The 18672-nt window shown below is 41.8% G+C and overlaps 2 protein-coding genes across 2 annotated transcripts in view; both read right to left on the reverse strand.

Annotated features, from left to right (window-relative positions):
* LOC139122088 (adiponectin receptor protein 1-like) overlaps positions 1–3551 on the reverse strand; it is a 268597-nt gene extending 265046 nt beyond the window's left edge. Inside the window, exon 1 of the mRNA XM_070687469.1 lies at positions 3541–3551. The gene's annotated coding sequence lies outside the window, so the exon portion shown is untranslated. The remainder of the gene's footprint in view (positions 1–3540) is intronic.
* Positions 1–18672, reverse strand: part of LOC139122095 (RNA-binding protein 8A-like) — a 30944-nt gene that overhangs the window by 5356 nt on the left and 6916 nt on the right. The gene's annotated exons all lie outside the window — the stretch shown is intronic.

An 18672-nucleotide genomic window follows, 5' to 3' on the forward strand; every position in this document is an offset into this window, starting at 1 on the left:
GAAATTCCTCATCCAAGTTCGATTTTAACCCTTTTCCTGCCGAGCGCCCCTGTCCGTTATCCTGCCAAGTCGGTCAAAATCGGCCCCCTTTTCCGTGTCTACAGAAGATAGGCTCTCCTGCAGCTTTCCTGCCAGGCATTTGGCGGGAAAATACCGCATTTTCGGGGTACGATTACCGACCATATACGTGTTAGACTTCAAAAATTTTTGCATGCCCGTATAGAGGGGCAACCGCTGATGAGGTTGTGTCCAGAAAATGACGAGGTCACGGGCGTTGTTTGCCCCGGGGGACGTGCACTTTTATGCCCTTTTCTAGCTTACTTTCGCGGAAGTAAAGCTCGTTCGCCGGCACGCACGGCCACACCGGGGAAACGTCACCTCTCTCGTGGGTTAGTAGAAGACCCAGGGGTTAGTGCTATGGGTGCGGGAGCATCCTCAAACCTGTCCTGTTTCCCCTGGGTTGTGTCACTTGGCCACGTACTTTGAACGACTTGGAAGAGTCGCACAGTGCAGTCTGCTTTGACGTAGTGTCAACGACATAGTTCCGCCATTGAAGGAAGGCGTGTACGTAGTTTGGCCAGTTCAGTGAACACTTAGCTCGTTAGTGTTACCGTTTCCTAACAGGTTAGTTGTGCAGTTGTTACTAAGGTGCAGTTTGTACCACCTTAGCTCTGGACAGTGCAACTGCTCTATGCACTAACCCCAACGACAGATGGTTGGTACAACGTCTACGTCGCACGAGCACAGCCTCCGTTGGGCTGTGCCCCTCCCACGTGATACAACGCACGTTCATCCATTACTATAGCGTCCTTACGGATCTGCCAAAAACGAAAGTGGGGGTAAAACAAAACAAACGAAAATATGCGATCCATAGATAGTATTTTATTCGGGAATAATTTACATTATGCCGAACAATAAATCTCGGAGTCTGTCTCGACGTCCGAGTGCATGGTCCGTGTTTCAAAAATTACAATCGGGGTGGCAGATCCGTGTTTCAAAAATTATAATAGGGGGAATTGTACAAAATAATCCGTCTAAACAAAACAAACGAAAATATGCGATCCATAGATAGTATTTTATTCGGGAATAATTTACATTATGCGAATAATAAATCTCAGAGTCTGTCTCGACGTCCGAGTGCATGGTCCGTGTTACAAAGATTACAATCGGGGGATTGTACAAAATAATCCGTGTTTCAATTTACAATCAGCGAGATCGTAAAGCACAAACAAACGGCACAACCGTGCTCAAAATGTGATCATGGTCCGTGTTAAGAATACAGTCAAGCCACTGTTAGGCGAAGCTGTCCCCTGTCCGTTATTTACGTCGGGTTCTCTTGCTGATGGGTGTCGTCGGGGCTGTGTGAGTAGAGGTCTGCACGCCAATGCTCCTCTTACCTCGTAGCATCATGCGATGATGAAAAGCCGCAAAACACTCGCCCTCGTGAAGATGAACCCCGCACAGACTACATCCTTTGGACGTCTCAGACAGTCGTCCGCTCGCAGTGGTCTTACCCTCTCTGCTACATACTTTACAGCATTTCTGCCGCCCCTCCAAACGGCTGACAACGTGCATCGGCTGATTTTGTGGATTGATGTACGAGGCAAGAGAAACAGTGGCCTCGACCTCTCTCACACTGGGCTGCGATCGCCCACAATAACCGCCAATGAGTTGTTTCCCGACACGCAGATGAAACATCTTATGGGTCAGCTTACTATCAGGGTGTACATGCTTGAAGCATATATATGCATTTACCAGGGCAACATCAATCAGGTAACATGCCAGATATGTCCACCATCTGTGGTTCTTGCGCCCAGTGTGAAAGTACTTGCGCTTCTGGTTGGCTCGGTCGACGCCTCCCATGTACCGGCGATAATTATACAGCGACAGAGGCACTTGTCGCCGCTCGTCTCCCTCCCCCACTGGCACGCACTCCAAGGGTGGATAGACCGTATTCAAGATCAGCACCTGAGCGTTACTATCCTGATAAGCAGTGATGTTAAGACGAGAGTCCGTTCTGGTCGTGGCTTTCATATCCCCAACAGACAGAGGAAGGCGCTTCCTCTTACCCGGCGGAATTAATTGAGGGGGCATGGTGCGACGATTACGGCGGTTAAAACTCCCGACCATGTAGATCCGGTCTCCATCAGCTCTCTAGCAGTAACGACCGTGCTAAACAGGCTATCACAGAATAGGCTGTGATTATATCCACAGAATGGCTGGACCAGCTCCATCGTAATTCTTTTCACCACACCTCGCTCCTGCCGTCTCCCATCAGTCCGATCCCGATATTTCACACCTAGGTACGGTGCAAAGTTAGCTATGTATGCAGTGGTGGAGTCGCACAGCTGCCATATCTTGAAACCGTCTCGATCAGGCTTATGCGGTAATCTCTGCTTAAATTTAGAACGGCCCTTAAATCGCACCATGCCCTCGTCGATGGAGATCTCTCTACCCATCTTATAATTATTTACGCACCGGTCAACTATGGGCTCCATCCATGGATTGATTTTATACAGGGGATCCTCCTGACACGACGTCGGCGGCGTGCCTCATCAGGATCACGACGTGGATCGTTCTCTGGGTCTGCCAGATGAAAGTATCGCATAAGCTGCTGAAAGCGACTGCGGGTAATCACAGTAGAAATACCCTGGTTTCTCAGAAAGGGATCGCTAGACCAATAATCCTCCACTGATGATTTACGGTCGATACCCATACAGACTAAGACGCCAATGAACGCCTGCACCTCTCGGTAGTCAGCGTTACGCCAGTATTTATCTATTTTCCTAGCGATATGTCGCTGGTGGAATTTGGCGTATTTATTAGTCTCGTCCTTGGCCAATCTGATCAGTGTAGCTGGAATAAACTTAAAAAAGTAATCGAGCTCACGGGCGTGGCTGGGCAAGATGAAAGTCGGTCCTCTCTCATGGTCAAAATCGGTCTCCTCAAATATATTAGCATCGGTAGTCTCCGACATACGCCAGACAGGAGGGGTGTCGTCCTCCGCCAACACAGCAGCAACGTCATCATCGTCGTCAGAGCTTGCCTCACCTACATACTGCCTGTCATAAAAGTCATCGTCCTCTGCCGCATCCTCGTCAACCTCCGAGTCGGACTCAGCGGTGATATCACCGTCGTCTGGGCGTCTGGGCCTGAACTCGCCCGTAGCGGCATCAAGGATCATATCTGGCTCAAAATCAGGTGGGCTATCCTGATAACGAACCTTTCGGCGGGGACATCGCAGCACACGAAACTATGGCAGGAGCGGGCTCGGCAGCCTCTGCTGATGACGAGGACTCAAGCTCTTTCGCACTGGGCACAGGAACCTCTCCTGACGCAGGATGAGGGCTCATAGTAGCAACAGGTGGTGTCTCTCCCGGAGCAGCCGGGGGAGAACCAATGGCATCAGCCGTCTCGTTACTCACTGTCTCACTAGCAGCAGCAGACGTAGTCTGTGCAGGTGAAGTATCTCCCACAAGAGCAGATGTAGTCTCTGCAGGTGAAGTAGTCTCTCCCGGAGCAGCCGGGTGAGAACCACTGGCGACCGGTGACCCGTCATCATCCTCATCGGCAGAACGATCGGTCTTACGTTTACGCTTACCACTGGGTTTTTCAGCCGGAGATGGCTTCGCCTTACGGGAGCGTTTCTTGCCCGACTTCTTAGAACGTTTACTAGGGACATCACAACGATCGCTACCACTACCGCCCGGAGACTCTGCATCTTTGAGCTTCAGTCGTCTGCTCGCCTTCAGAAAAACTTTTGCGGTCCGTCAAGCTCATGTCTGGAACAGTGTCGACAGACTAGCAGGTCCCTCCCTTTTAAAGCCACAGGGAAACAAAGCCCTGGACATGATTGGACGCAGGGGTGTTAATATATGCAACCACCTGTTATTATAATGGACCTACGGCAATCAGTCCACCAACCGGCGCTGACATTCCTACCCGTCATGTAAATTGCCTGTCCGCACCATTTGATATGCTAATAATACTCATTTGCGATGCAAATCCCTCGAGCACTTAGCATAACATAGTCAATGTCATTAGCATCTCAACTTGACATTCCGTCCAGCTGGGTACGTGGCATGCGCACCTGCCACCCAAGGACGTTGGCCCAAGCCCATGTTTAGTACGGGTGGGAAACCCGTATCTTTAACCTCATGTCCCTTCTAAGTACGCCTGCGCAGGGCGTATTGTCATCCAAGTCGGTGACAAGCCAACCCGACAGATCGCCCATTAAGCAGTAATGGACTGGCCGTCTCGTTCTTGTACGGCAACGAACAGTGCTTCAGCGGCTTGTTTAGGTCATAACCGTCGCCTGCCGAGCGGCTTACCCAACTAAGGCGGTCAAAGATGAAGGATGCCAAAATTGTCAACGGCTGTCTCGGCCTCGTCCGTTGGGCAAACATGGCTCCTTCAAATAACGTGGCCAGCACGTCTACGTCATCAGCGGTGATGACGACCCGTCATTGACGCCCGAGTGCGTAAAACTCGGAATATACCGACAGGTACCTCTACCTGAGTCGGTCATACTACGGTATAAACCAAACACAGGTCTGCCAACTCCCGTTAGACTCGGCCGTTAGCCGAACTTCACAGGGACAACATAGGCGTAACAAGTCGGTGAACAACGGTTCACGCACCTAACCGCAGCCGCCAAGTCGGTGAACAATGGTATCAATTTTGAGGCCATGTTCCTGAATGGCAAGGCTGAGGCGGTGTGTTTCGTTGCACGGCTTGAACGTCTAGAGCCAAGTGCAGCCGACAACGTCCGACATCTGAGTGGGTAGTCTTTTCGAAAAGGTAACAAGTCGGTTAAAAGCGGTGGTTACCCTTCACAAATGTCGCTCAAGTCCGTTCGGATCAGTTCCATGTCAGGGACTAATCAAGCCGAGTCCGTCAAATCCGTCCGCACTTCCCGTCAATCAGGACCAAGTCCGTGATTTTCGTCTCGCACCATTGGCAAAAAATTGCACCGCCAGCTGAGGCGGTCTTAGGCGGTTGCCTTAGAGAAAGCCGAGTCCGTCAAATCCGTCCGCACTTCCCATCAATCAGGACCAAGTCCGTGATTTTCGTCTCGCACCATTGGCAAAAAATTGCACCGCCAGCTGAGGCGGTCTTAGGCGGTTGCCTTACAGATTAGCGTTGCCGAGACGGTCAATTTCGGCCGCAATCTATGTAGTGCCTCAGAGCCAAGTTACCCCAAACTCCGCTAGAATACGTCAACGTGCTAACCTGCCAAGTACGCTACTCGTCCCCCCAAAAAAACCAGTCCCCCACCGGGGTGGGGGACTGGCTGGGTAGCTTCCGCACCTTTCCCTGTCGTTGGACTCTCTGTGAACCCATTTCGAGAGCAAACGCCGTTCCTCGCCCAAAACCTGTCCTCGAACGACCCCTAGCGCGAGCAAGGGTTTGCTACACGTAGTTCCGTCGACTAGGCAGGAAAGGGGGTACCAAAAAGTAGCCCGATTTCCACCGCCTTGGCAGGATAACGGCCGTGGCTGCTCAGATTCTAGCTACACCGAATTTCAAGCGGATTTTCACCGACTTGGCAGGAAAAGGGTTAAACAGAACGTATTATGCAATTCTGGGATGAAGAAGACGGATTTCCAGGAAATTGCAGCTTAAATTTAATCTCGGAAACAGACAAACAAACCATACGATTTGACGTCAAGCTCCGTAAAAATTCAACTGAGGTGGGTCCACAGTTCATGTACCGCATGCACTGTGATTAGGCCGTAGCAGCACGCAAAAACACAGACCTTTCAAAGATAACAATAAACAATATAGCAATGAAATTTGTTGTAGTCATGAGTGAAATGCCTCAAATAAAAGGGTCATCATTTGGATCGTGCTGTGACACATGAAATCTTTCTTGTCAAGAAAGAAAATATCATCCATCGCATCGCGACGTTGAGACAACCGGACTGGCATACAGCTATGGCGGATATGACATCAAAAAGGACTCTTCTATTAGGGAAGAGGGACCGAGGATTAAAAATACCACAAATAAGTTTGGTTTTACTTGCAGTTCCGTCACTTGAACTTCCATTTTCCATTACTTGGTCATCCTCTATTGCTTTCTTTCATCAGTACGGTAATCTTATCAAACGTAATGGGTTTGTAAACGGTCATGATATTTGCTAACCGCTTTCAAAACATAGGGCCAAAGTCCCTGAAGCTACTATAGACATGGATACAAAATTAAGTATTTCCTAACTGTATGAAATTATCTCACTAAGGTCATCCTAGGAACTTGTAAACCAAATATTAAAGCTGTCTGACCAGCGGTTTTGAAAAACAAGCGACTCAACAGTTGACAGAGCTCTGCTGTGTTGTGTAGAGAATAACCTTTAGTGACACATGTTTTGATGAAGAAGGTGGATTATCTTTGATAGCTCATTTCAGGATGGCCTTACCAAAATTGGAAAAAAAATTCTGCAAAAAAACAGATTTGCAAATTTCATCACAATTTGAACAAATCTAAGTTGGGTTATCCCTAGGGACCTGTATACCAAATAACAAGGCTGTCTGACCAGTGGTTATGAAGAAGATTTTTTACCAAAAACGCCTTTTTTGGTGCTAATTTGCATATTTTCAACAATATCAAAAAATTAATAAAAATAGTTTCTCAAAATCATATAGTTTATCCACACAACAAATATCAAATCAGTAAGTACTGCAGTTCTCAAGATATTTGAGTGGACGGACGCCTCACAAACGGACATACATACATACATACATACAATGTACTGTACATGTACATATGGTACATACTATATTACTAGGGATTTTAGGTCACATGACATTCGTGTTGAACGTACGCGTTCGATGCAGGTCTAGTCCGAACTTTCGTGTTAATTCTTAAATAGACCAAATAGAAACTGTAGTATTGAAGATTATTATTTTAACTTCATTTTGGGAAATTTCACTTTTGTACTACGATAAATGGCAAAGCAGCACGACTACAAACTCACGCGTACCGGCGATTTTGGCGTCCATTATGAGCGTTGTGCCGTGATCTCAAATGTCCCGCGAAAGAGATCGAATATATACCTCTTTGATAGGCTCTCCGCATGACTTATTCCGATCGCATCACTATTTTTTAGGGATGGTACGAAAGACGAGATCATGGGCTTCATTTTGAGGGGGCGAACGTTAAAATCGGCCGAGAAAAACTCAATCAATGATCAAACTTTGTGTTTTGTTTGTGTTTTTTTGAAAGAAAATCTTGATTTCCTTAAACGTTCGGCCCCAAAAATTAATTTTATGATAAATATTAATTGTAATTCTGCAATAATTACAAGTCTGACGATGCGAAAAATGATGCTTAAGGCTCTTTTTAGCGAGTATGGTTTCACCCCAACTTTACATCCGGGCACTCCAGGAATCACATACAAGTAATCACCGCTTCGCCGCATGTTCTGTGTTATGAGGTCTAAGCTGAGTTCCGACGTTCACGATTTTGCAGCTAGATTTGTCTGATTTCTTATTAAACGCAAGGATGTAGAGATATATTTATATAGTTTACCCTTTCAAACGTTATCTTGTTCGAAGTAGTTTGATTTCCGGGTGATATTTTTCGATAGACACTGAGAAGTTGTGCAAGCCAGCACTGCAGTGTAGGCATACGCACGGTGCACCACACTTTGCCGATACTATTACTGAAATTTTAGTTTCGATCTTTAGTTCCCGAGAAGGGGACTATTTTGGTTCTCTCTGAAGAAAAAGGCCGTAGATTATTAATTTGTTCTTTCCTCATTGATGGTGTTCCGGACTTTGGAAAAGTTGGTTTTTATACTGGTTTGTATTTCGGACCGCTGACTTCGAGGGTCTATGGTATTTCCGGGGCAGCGTAATTTTGCATCCAGTTTAATGCAGTTGTTCATTCTATAAATGCGTGTTGCTGTTTTACGGCATAGAAAAAGGGTTGAGAACGAAGTTTTTTTGACTTTTTTGAAAAGTTCTCTGTAATTGTTAAACTTAAAATCTACATTAATCAGACATATTTCATAATCATTTAATAAAAGTTGTAATCAAACAAAAAAAAATTTAAAAAAATTCCGAAGTTCAAATTAAAAAAAAATATAAAAAAATATTTTGTTAAATTTAAATCAAGTTCTAAAATGTCACAGGTATCATTTGATTGTTTACAGGTATTGTTTATTTGTTTACCTTGTAAACAGCATTCTAAATAATATTTTTCATTTATAAAAATAAAAAAGCCATTGAACATTTCATTAACAATATCCACAACAAATTTCATCAATATTCAATAAGAAATGCTTGAGTTATTGCAAAAAGCACTAGAAATTACAATTCTAGATTCCTCAAACAATGTTCAAATTGGGTCACCTGGTTGTAATGAAAACTACAGGTGTCTACCATGGCATAATTCTAAATAGGAAGCTGATTTTTTCAAATTCAACAGGACATATCTCTGCACGTACTAAACCAATTTTCATCAAACAAAATGCAATCAATTGGTCTTGAAGAGAACTTTCTTTTGATATATTATTTATTATTATTGTAGCTATCTACCAATTTCATGTAACATCCCTAATATTAGTCTATAGTAGTCGCGCCAGCGGCTTACTGACTACGCATGCGCTTATTCATAATATACTATGTGAGTAACTGAAGTGTACCCTTCTTTCATGGGCGCCGCCATGTTTTTTTTTGAGTTCTCGTAAATTAACAAATACGAAACAAATTACCATGATATAAAATGCCTTTTATAAAATATACCTCTTTTATTAGCCAGTAAATGTTATTATCACCTTGTCGCCGATACAAATATCGTTTGATATAGATAAAGGGAGAAAACTGTCGTGCATATGAACGGGGGCATACGCAAAGAATGCTGGGATTTAATTTTAGAAAAGCGCCCCCTGTGTCAATTATTAGATTCAAAAATTGCCAGTTTTTAGACGGAACGCTGTTAGTTTTCAGCACGAGGGAACGTTGTTTTCAGCTTGCAAGTGGAAGGTGGGCAGTGCGGTTACCATTACAATGATAATGATTGCATAATACGTCCTTGTTTAACGCAATAGGCTGTTATCATTGTAAAAATTGCCAATTTTTGTCCAAAATTTTTACACGTTACAGAAAATCTATACCTGCTCTGCTGCAGGGTTGACGTCGTGTAAGTACGTGAACTGCTTTCATCAGAGGGAAACTGGGCATAGTTGTCATATAAACGTTTATGAAGTAACAATTACAGTTTATCATGAATCAATACAAATAACATTGCCAATCTTAACCCCTGGCGCGACACCAAGGGCTGAGCCCTATATAATATTAGCTAATAAATGAGAGTTAATTACATTCTATTTAACGTAAACAAGACTTGCTTAAATCAAGCTTTACGTCATAAAAATACAGCATATCTGTCAGGTTATAAAGAATCTTAAGCTGGTTATTTTCATCCTAACCAACCACATTTTACTTTCAAATTAACATTGTAAGTAAGTTTGTTGAATAAGTTGAGACTGTACGTACTCAGAGAAAGCACACTGAAGAGACAAATGTTTGAAACTTAAGAAGTTCAAGGTCACCAAAAGCATGGTAAGGAGTCATGTAACACTTTCATTGCACTGTTTACACAGATTGCATAATTGCTATAAATAGCACATGAGGAATTTTACAGCCCAGCTTTACCATAAAAACCCTATCACTTTGACCACTCTATCTTTTTCCTCAAAAAGTTATTTTATTTTATCGTCAGCAAGTCAACCATACATTAAAATTAGAACTTTCTCTATCTCTATTTATTTGACCACCCTATCATGACAAACTATTCGAGCAATTTCTTTGAGATAACATACAGGGCACAATAAATGATGGTTCAGAATATGTCACAGTTGGGATTCAGGAAAGTTGCCTTTACATGTTTTAATCCTCTAAGATGGTAAGCATTTCACTATGGACTGTCAAAAAAGTTGAACTTTCTGATAATTCTACACTAAAATTATTTGGCTTTGATGATTATTCAATTATTTAAAATCATATTAATTATTTTTCTGGGTGAATTGATAGGGTTTATACAGTACAAGAATTACATACAATGTAAGTCAAATTTTGACCAAAATGACAAAAAAATTCCTTAAAAATACACATTTGCATATTTCATCACAATTTGAACAAATCTAAATTGGGTTATCCCTAGGGACCTGTATACCAAATAACAAAGCTGTCTGACAGCGGTTATGAAGAAGAAGATTTTTTACCAAAAACGCCTTTTTTGGCATTAATTTGCCTATTTTCAACAATATCAAAAAATTAAAAAAAACAGTTTCTCAAAATCATATTTTTCATCTACACAACAAATATCAAATCAGTAAGTACTACGGTTCTTAAGATATTTGAGTGGACGGACGCCTCACAAACGGACATACATACATACATACATACATACATACATACAGACTGACGACGGACGCCGGATGGATACCCATCCCAATAGCTTCTATAGACTATAGTAGCTAAAAATAGTGCGCTCATCATGACAGTCCAGGCTTTACAACACATGCATGTGGGAGTCAACCACCATCGTCGCATCGCGATCGGAAACTTCGATCGCATGACATGCTACTTTGTGTGTGCTTTGTTGTTGTTGCTGTTGTTGTAATTTCATTTATTTCCGCAATTATTACATGGGTATCAAGGAGCAGAATGCTTCCAATTCATAGGGTTATTGCATTCACAGTGAAATTCAAATGGAGCTCCCGTGGTTGTAGGAAAGCACAAAAGCATAGTATGTTATCAGATCAGGTACTGCAATGTTATATCATGTGTAAACGGTCATGCTCTATGCTAAAAAAATGACTGATTCGTATCTTCAAAGACAAGGAGAAAAAAGTCTGTGGTATTTTGCTATAGTTTTTGGTAAACAATTTTTCGTAAATTTAGGTAAAAAATCTTCATGTCAGCGCAATTTTTCGCTCACATTTAGCGGCTGGAGAGCAGGCAGTGAAACCACAAGTCACAGGCAGGCCAGTTGAAACTGGCTGGGCTAGCAATTTTTTGGTGTTCTTGCCCCGGTACAAGTGAGTTTACAGTGTTCCCCCCAGCGGACAAATAGCGCGGCGGTGCCGCCACGCTTACGGCCACACCCGCCACGCTTTAATCAAGGCCGCCACGCTTACCACTTGGCCCGCCACTCTGTGTCATGGCCCCGTTCTTTGTAAAATCTTTTCATTTTCACCGACATTCGTTGTTTGAACATCCTGTTCATTGTCCTCTTTTTTGTTTACGTTCTATAGGCCCTAATTATCACGTTTACACCTCATTTGTCAAGTTCAATTTCAAAGAATCTTAATTTTGAAGGTGTTATAAACGCAATTTGATGGTGTAAACCGTTTACTGACGTAAATAAAAGACGTTCAATAAAAGACGTTGTCACCGCGGCCAGCGGCAACGCTGATTACTTGGCCTGGGGGGTGACAAGGATGGCGGTAAGGGTACGGGTAAAGTACTTCAAAGACTTTTGCCGTGAACATGTCGGCAACACAATCGCTATGAGCTATCAAAAAGCTAGAAAGAAAAAAATCAGGAACTCGTCACTTGCTCAGCAAAATCGTTAATGCAACATGTCTCAGCGCAAGTTTATGGACTCCTGGCTCTGCTGTTAGACCAACCCATCTCCGAGCAGCCCTACGGCAACGTGTTCTCCGACCCCCACAACTGATATGTGTTCACCGATCTTGTCATCGCTGACGCCTGCTACGAAATCAACAAAGAGAAAGGCCGTGAACTCACCATCATCACAGAACAAGAGAAGAGTAACTGGTGTTGACCCGACATGGAAAAAATTATTTCCATGGTTGATTGTAACTCCAGATGAAAAAGGTAGGTGAAATAAATACAGTCGCCCGTTTTCGTTTACTGTACAGGCCTGTGCTACGTCCGCGGTCCGTATAAAATTTAAATACGTAAACATAGTTTTTGTGTTCGGCATGCGGCCGATTACCCGCAAATTTCACTCCCCGTTCACCAGTTTGAGGGCAAAACTTAACTCTAATGATTAAAAAATAAGAGATCGCCCTATTTAAGTGTACGAAAACGCGATTTCACTTTACTTCCAAATGCAATCGTAGCACGTGTTCAATGGCGGCCATTTCTTGTTATTGTTTACTATCCGTCAATCATGTGATATCGTTCGAGACGTTTTGAGTTTTATTCATTCGTCCTGTCATGGGACTAGTTGTCTTGAGATTTTTTTCGCGATTTTAATAAACTTAATGTCAGATCGGTTCGATAAATGTCTTTCGTCAAAACCTTGCGTCGTGTATTGTCAAAATTGATCGGTGTGTTTCGAGGGCGCTCGTGCTGATCCGAGCACTGTACGGTATGACTGGAGGAGAGTACTGGAGAGTACTAACTAACAGTTCAAAGTGAGAACGCAGAGATCGTTTGGTTCGGCGTGGTTTCTGATATCTCTCATCCTTTCAGGGGATCAAATGTAGGTCTCCTATTCTAGAAAGTTATTTTTAAGTTTCAAATGCCACCGTAACTTGTGAGTGTTGATAATTGCTATGTCTCTCTAGAATCTATCGTGCAGGGCGGCGGCCATTTTGTTTCATGTCTGTTTACGTTTATGGCTGTAGGGCTTCAATAACAATTTTCACTGGAACGAGCGGCTACAGCGTTTTGTAAATTACCATCGCATTCCTTCGTTTTACGTTTTATGGCAAATATTGCCACACTATCAACCGAAAATAACAACTACAAAATTATATTCGCGGTGTCATTTTTTGTGGCTGGTAAGATTACATTAACTTTCGTGTCACAACCAGACCCAAGGAGGCAAAAACTCGGGGGTAAAATCGAAGTGTCCAGGATACTTTTGTTATTGTACAAAGTGACCTTTTCGTGTTTTCTTTTAGGAATGCTATGCAGGGCATGTCAGAAGTTCAACATGAAGGCCCGTAATGGTTCTGGTGTGTGGAGTGTTATTCCTTGTGACGCCATCAGGAAAGACAGCTGCTGATATCTGGGCATCAAAGAAGACTAGGCGCATCAAGTTAGATTAGGGAGCTTGTGTCAGTGGAGAAAGTGTAGGAATAGTCTCTGTGGTTCACTGAAAGTACTATGTTTACAAGCTGTATTGCTCTATTGTACTGCCAAACTTTGCATTTGTATTTTTATATGACTGTTATATTATTTACATTACATTGAATTAATGCTTTTTTTGTTATTTTTTATATGACTGTATAATTGTTTTATTTACATTACACTGAATTTGTGCAATTTTTTGGGGTTTTTTATATGACTGTTAAGTTGTTTTTTTACATTTATGCATTATCTTACTGGCTGTGCAGTAAGTGTTATTGTATGTATACAAAAGTATGTATACAAGTATTTGACATTGTGTGGATAAAATATTTGACAAAACTAATCTGCCTGTCCAATATGTTGTTACCATTTATGATTAAGTTTTGATGTCCTCTGTTTGAGAATGTTAATAAAAATACTGATCATGTAAAGCAAATGCGTCTTGTATTAAAAGTCAGATGTCTTCAGTGTAGTTGCAGTTGCAAGTAGAGATCCCATGATACATATGCAAAAATCATGCAAATGATATGTAAATTATATGTAAATATTATGCACATTTGCCGCCACCCTATTTCAAAATCCTGGGGAGAACACTGCATGGATGGATGAAGCTGCAGTCACCAGTGAATTCAATTTCCTGAAGTCATCCATGGAAACAACGTACAAGGGTCTTAGCTACCGAGAGATGCTAGAAACTGTAATCACCAAGTTTGCTGACATCACACCCTCACTGCATCGTCTGGCTTCCATAGCACTGACACTGCCCCTGTCAACTGCTGGTGAGTAAATACTATAAAGCAGGGTTTACATGACGCGCATTTCTGCGTCCTTTACGCATAAAACCGGACGCAGGACCCCTCAAAATCTAAACTACGCGTCCCTTCGGACGCAGAAATATCTGTTGCTAGTGTACATGGTGTATATCTCGCGAAGCTGCTGAACACGTAAAACACATCCCAGTAAACCTTACCGACCCCATACTTTATGGAATGCTCCGTAGTGCATTGGCCTCCACTGTTTGATGACCAATGGTACTCGCGGAAACAAATTTTATTACCGTAAAAAGTGACTTTCAAAATGTAAACTGATTCTTAATTGGTCGATTTCTTGTTTGCGTCAATTAACACATGTTTATGCATCATGGCGGGTTGTGTCAAACACCCAAAACAGGCCGATCTGCGAAAGTTTTTCGGCGGCCGCAGCAACCAGCACGATGCAGGTTTGGTCGAGGCCGAAACAGCAGCTACGCCATGCGATACTGATACATCAGGTCCCCCGGCCAAGTCAGCAAAATTACGAACATTCAACAGAAGTTGGCTCGATAGGTTTAAATGGCTTCGATATTCTGAAGAGCGAAACGTCATGGAATGCGATGTATGTTTGAAAGTGAATGTCACATGCCCGTTCATGGAAGGTTGTTCTAATTTTCAACATTCAACTCTCACTCGTCATCAGGACTCGAAAAGTCATCTCACAAGTGTTAAAATCCTAAGCTTCAGGTCGCAATTTACTACTGCTTGCAAATCTACAGAGGACCGGCAGTTGCAGGGTAAGAGTAACGAACTCGAGGCGTACGCTGCACAATTACGTACTGTTTACCTGATCGCTAAACGTGACCTTCCGTGCGATGTATTCACTGACATCATGCATCTACAGAATCTGAACGGCTTAGACATTGAATATTACAAACGTCCTCAGATATCGGTATAATGTTGGATGAGACTTGTGACATTACCGTTCATAAGAAACTTGCTATATATGTTCGATATATTCAGAATGGCGAGGCGAATGTTTCTTTCCTCGGTACCCAGCAAATTACAGATGCCACTGCTGCAGGGGTCGAAACCGCCTTGATTGAATTTTGATTAGGAAAGAAATCTGTGACGCTGCCGTACACAAAATATACGGACTAGGAACAGACGGGGCGGCCGTAATGACCGGTCGTTTGAACGGGTTGGGTGCAAAATTAAAAGCCAGAAATCCCAACCTTGTTCAAGTGCATTGTGTTGCACATCGATTGAATCTTGCTGCTTCTCAAGCAGGCAGAGATATTGAATATTGCAAAGAATATCATAATATAATCCATTCATTGTATAAATACTTCAATGACTCTAGTGTGAGATATGACAAACTTAGAGAAATTCAAACTCTGTTGAATGGGAAGGCAAAACAAATTACTGAGCCTACATCTGTTCGTTGGTTGTCGGTTGAATCAGCTGTCAAGATGATTTTCATCAGTTTTGAGCCAATTGCCTTGGCACTTGCAAGTGACAAAAAAGGGGGAAGGCTGATGGCCTGTTGAAATTTGTCTCCAATTCTTTGTTTCTGCTATTCACTGCCTTATTGATTGATGTCCTTACTGTGATTGGAATTTTGAGCCTTACATTTCAGAAAGATTCTGTCAACCTATCCCATATCAAAAAAAAGCGTCAATGACACTGTAGCTCCCATCCTGGACTATTTAGTGTTTGTTCTCTGGTCAGATATTTGAACATGTGTGAAAGGGATAAAGTGCATGAAGTGAAAATACTTAAATGAAATGTACTGGAGACAGTGAAATATGTTTAATGTAATTATTCAGAATATAAAATGGAAAAAAATACAGAATTAGATATATCGAATACTGTGATACAACCATTAACTCAACAAGTCATTTACAATGACATAGTCCCCACTTGTAATAGGAGTATTAGTCTTGATGGGGCAGGAAAATGTGGTCATTAAGAAGTATCACTGGAGTGTATATGTTGAGATCTATGGGCACATAGGTCTATGTCGTTGTTCCCAATTTGAAACACATGAGGCATGTCTAAGTTATGGTTCTAAATCGGGAAAAAAGATCAGACCTCTAGCAGTATTGGCCAGCCAAGAAATACATATGCGCATTATAAATGAGGTACAAGATGTGACATCTTAAGGTCTAATATCCTATCAAAATTGCAGGGTATAGAACTTGTGGTTACTGAAATATGCATATATATGTATAATCAAGGTCAAAGGTCATCGAGGTCACATGACATTTTGAAAAAAAAAAATTATATTGCTAATTAATCCCTATATGCCAAAAAATCAGATCTCTAGCTCTATTCGCTTGCCCAGAATTAGATGTGTACATAATTAATGAGGTAAAGCGTGTGTTGTCATAAGGTCTCCCATCCTACTAAATACAAAGGACATAGCACTTGTGGTTACTTATTTATTGACATAAACATATATTTTAGGTAAAAGGTCATCGAGATCACATGACATTTGGTCAAAAAATTTCTCTGCTATAGTTATCCCTATATACCAAAAATCAGACATCCAGCTCTATTGGCTCGCTCAGAATGAGATATGCACATAATTATTGAGGTACAGTATGTGGCGTCATAAGGTGTCCAATCATACCAAACATGAAGGGTGTAGCACTTGTGGTTACCGAGTTATGAAAAATATGTATATTTGAGGTCAAAGGTCACCGAGGTCACGTGACATTTTGTCAAAAAAATTGTTTTGCAAAGTTATCCCTATATACCAAAAATCAGACCTCTAGCTCTATTGGCTCGCTCAAAATTCGATATGTGCATAATTAATGAGGTACAATATGTGGCGTCATAAGCTGTCCCATCATACCATACATGAAGGGTGTAGCACTTGTGGTTACTGAGTTATGGACAAATATGTATATTTGAGGTCAAAGGTCACCGAGGTCACGTGACATTTTGTCAAAAAAATTGTATTGCTAAGTTATCCCTATATACCAAAAATCAGACCTCTAGCTCTATTGGCTCGCTCAAAATTAGATATGCGCATAAGTAATGAGGTACAATATGTGGCGTCATAAGGTGTCCCATCATACCATACATGAAGGCTGTAGGCACTTGTGGTTACTGAGTTATGGACAAATATGTACATTTGAGGTCAAAGGTCACCGAGGTCACGTGACATTTTGTCAAAAAAATTGTTTTGCTAAGTTATCCCTATATACCAAAAATCAGACCTCTAGCTCTATTGGCTCGCTCAAAATTAGATATGCACATAATTAATGAGGTACAATATGTGGCGTCATAAGGTGTCCCATCATACCATACATGAAGGCTGTAGCACTTGTGGTTACTGAGTTATGGACAAATATGTATATTTGAGGTCAAAGGTCACCGAGGTCGCATGACATTTTGTCAAAAAAATTGTATTGCTAAGTTATCCCTATATACCAAAAATCAGACCTCTAGCTCTATTGGCTCGCTCAAAATTCGATATGTGCATAATTAATGAGGTACAATATGTGGCGTCATAAGGTGTCCCATCATACCATACATGAAGGGTGTAGCACTTGTGGTTACTGAGTTATGGACAAATATGTATATTTGAGGTCAAAGGTCACTGAGGTCACGTGACATTTTGTCAAAAAAATTGTATTGCTAAGTTATCCCTATATACCAAAAATCAGACCTCTAGCTCTATTGGCTCGCTCAAAATGAGATATGCGCATAATTAATGAGGTACAATATGTGGCGTCATAAGGTGTCCCATCATACCATACATGAAGGCTGTAGCACTTGTGGTTACTGAGTTATGGACAAATATGTATATTTGAGGTCAAAGGTCACCGAGGTCACGTGACATTTTGTCAAAAAAATTGTTTTGCTAAGTTATCCCTATATACCAAAAATCAGACCTCTAGCTCTATTGGCTCGCTCAAATTAGATATGCACATAATTAATGAGGTACAATATGTGGCGTCATAAGGTGTCCCATCATACCATACATGAAGGCTGTAGCACTTGTGGTTACTGAGTTATGGACAAATATGTATATTTGAGGTCAAAGGTCACCGAGGTCACATGACATTTTGTCAAAAAATTGTTTTGCTAAGTTATCCCTATATACCAAAAATCAGACCTCTAGCTCTATTGGCTCGCTCAAAATTAGATATGTGCATAATTAATGAGGTACAATTTGTGGCGTCATAAGCTGTCCCATCATACCATATATGAAGGGTGGTAGCACTTGTGGTTACTGAGTTATGGACAAATATGTATATTTGAGATCAAAGGTCATCAAGGTCACATGACATTTTGTCAAAATATCCGAGATATCTGCGTGAACGGATGGACTCACGGATGGACGAACAGACGGACATGACTGACCCAATCTATAAGCTCACTGGAGTTCATCCGTGGGGACTAAAAATTGTGTCACTGCATCCTTTTTGCAATATGAATACGATGAGAAACTAAATTTTATTTTTCGTGGCCTTATAGATGGGAGTCTATGGAGATCTGCCTTATACATGGGAGTCTATGGACGTGTAAACTAAAAATATGCAAATTCACCACGATTTTCCCAAATTTGGGAAAGGTCACTCCTATGCACTTCCATACCAAGTTTAAAATCAATCGGACTTGTGGTTTCAGAGCAGATTTTTGACCAAAAATGGGAGAAAATTACAAAAAAATTCATGAAAAATAGCAAGTCCAAGATACTGACCCAAGATGCGCACAATCATTTCATGTCAGCCCAAAGTACTTACATGCTAATTTTTCATGTAATCTGCTCAGTGGTTATTGAGTTTTTTCAATTTTGACTGTTTTTACATTTTTTCACTTAATTTGCATATTTTTGGCAATGACAACTTCA

Source organism: Ptychodera flava, chromosome 21 (assembly GCF_041260155.1).
Source record: "Ptychodera flava strain L36383 chromosome 21, AS_Pfla_20210202, whole genome shotgun sequence".
NCBI lineage: Eukaryota > Metazoa > Hemichordata > Enteropneusta > Ptychoderidae > Ptychodera > Ptychodera flava.